Genomic DNA, 2,500 nt, shown 5'->3' on the forward strand with positions numbered 1-2,500 from the left:
GTGCATCCCTGTTGACAGCCCATCACTTCGCAACGCACTCAGTTCTGTATGGAGACAAGTTTTATTTTGAGATGTGTTCAGGAGCGAGTGAAAAAAAAAAAAAAAAAAAAAAAAAAAAAAAAAAAAAAAAACAAAGAAGCAAAGCAGAAGCCCCAAGGTTTCTTTTGAAGTAAAACAAAGCGCGAGCTGGTGTTTCATCTATCTATTAAGAGCCAAAATAGACAAGCAACACTACAGCCTGAGAGCAGGAGGTGAAGTCAACAAGGTACAACAGGGTCACGGCGAAACGAGGTCATTGACCACTACTTTCTTTCCTCATACTTCCGACTAACAAGGATGGTTATCTTTACCGTTAATCTATCAGAAAGGGCAATTATATTTACAAAACCAGTATGAATCAGTCACACCAAAGTCATCCGTGGGCGTTATCTATTCAAGTGCTTTGCCGTAGCTCTGATGTGAGGAGTTTTAAAGAGTTTTAATTTTTTTAAAGAAAACCCTAGGGTGTAGTTTGAAGTCTTGCCCGGATCCCATATGCTCATTGCTCATTTCTTTAAGTATCTTTGTCATTGTTGTTTTTGTTCTTGATTTTTGGTGGTTTTGTTTTGCTATTGATGTTCAAGATATATATGTTTTTCATTATTATCATCGTTTTGTTGGTATTATCATTATTATTATAATTTTTGTTATTGTTTTTATAATGTTTCATGCTGAGAGAGAGAGAGAGAGAGAGAGAGAGAGAGAGAGAGAGAGAGAGAGAGAGAGAGAGAGAGAGGAGAAAGAAAAGAAAGAGAGAGAAAGAGAAGAGAAAGAGAAGAGAAAGAGAGAGAGAGAGAGAGAGAGAGATAAAGAGAGGGAGAGAAAAATATAAGAGAAAGAAGAGAGAGAGAGAGAGAGAGAAAGAGAAAGGAGAAAGAGAAGAGAAAGAAAGCACAGGACACGAGCGAGGGAGGATAGGGAAGAGAAGGAAAAAGAAAGAAGGAAAGAGGAAAGAGAGAAAGGAGAAAGAGAAGAGAAAGAACAGACGAGCGAGAAAGAGAAAGAGAAAGATAAAGAAAAGAGAGAGACACAGAGAGAGAGAGCAAAAGATACTGAAATAAAGTCACAGACAAAACTAAAAAAAGAGAGCGAGGAGAAGGGAAAAGAGAGAGAGAGCAAAAGAGAAAAGAGAGAGAGAGAATGAGAGAGAGAAAGGCACAAAGGCAGTTCTTCCTCCAGGTCGACACAACAACCCCATGAGGTTAGAGCGAGTCTTTGTCAGCACCGGAACGCAAGACTTCATATCTGTAATGGAAGCAAGTGTACAAACCCGTTCTTCCCGATTACCCCCTCGCTCGCTCTCTCTCGCTCTCGCTCTTTCTCTCTCTCACTCTCTCGCTCGCTCGCGCTCTATCTCTCTAGCTCTTTCTCTCTCTCGCTCTCGCTCTTTCTCTCTCTCACTCTCTCGCTCGCTCGCTCTCGCTCTCTCTCTCTCTCTATCAATCTATCTATCTCTCTCTCTCTCGCTCTTTCTCTCTCTCACTCTCTCGCTCGCTCTCTCACTCTCTCTCTCTTACTCACTCTCTCTTTCTCTCTCTCTCTCTCTCTCTCTCTCTCGCTCTTTCTCTCTCTCACTCTCTCGCTCGCTCGCTTTCTCTCTCTGTCTCTCTCTCTTTTTCTCTCTCTCTCTCGCTTTTTCTCTCACTCTCTCTTACTCTCTCTCTTACTCTCTCTTTTACTCTCTCTCTCTCTCTCTCTCTATTTATCTATCTGTCTATCTATCTCTCTTCCTTTCTCTCGCTCTCTCTCTCTCTCTCGCTCTTTCTCTCTCTCTCTCTCTCTTTCTCTCTCTCTCTCTCTCTCCCTCTCTCTCTCTCTCTCTGTCTCTGCGTCTCTCTCGCTCTCTCTCTTCTTCTTCTTCTTCTTCTTCTTCTTAAGGGAAGGTGTTTACTTTTTATTCTTACGCATGTTATCCGTTATTCTTAGATAGTATATATAAATATCTATATATATATTTATATATACGTATAATATATATATTATATATATATAATATATATATGTATAATATATATATGATATATATATATATGTATATAAATATAATATATATATATATATATATATATATATAATATGTTATATATATATATAATAATCTTTATATATATATATATATATATTATATATAATAATATAATATATCTAGTATATATATATATATATATTATATATATATATATATTTATATATTATATATATAAATAATATTAAATATATAAATATATATATAATATATAAATATATTATATATATATAAGTATTTGGCTTTGTTCTTTGTCTGTTTCTTTCCTCTGTCAATTTATTTCTCTTTTGGCGTGTTTGCATTTTTTTTCTCTCTCTCTTTTTGTTTTGTAGATATTTTGGTATTGATTGTATTATTTTCCTTTTTTTTCTATCTCTCTTTTGTTCTTTTCTATTCAATTTCGTCTGCTTTTTATTTTCGTATTTCCTTCTTTTT

This window comes from Penaeus japonicus, unplaced genomic scaffold (genome assembly GCF_977035675.1).
Source record: "Penaeus japonicus unplaced genomic scaffold, GWHDUDI00000001_assembly GWHDUDI00000022, whole genome shotgun sequence".
NCBI classification, from domain to species: Eukaryota; Metazoa; Arthropoda; class Malacostraca; order Decapoda; family Penaeidae; genus Penaeus; species Penaeus japonicus.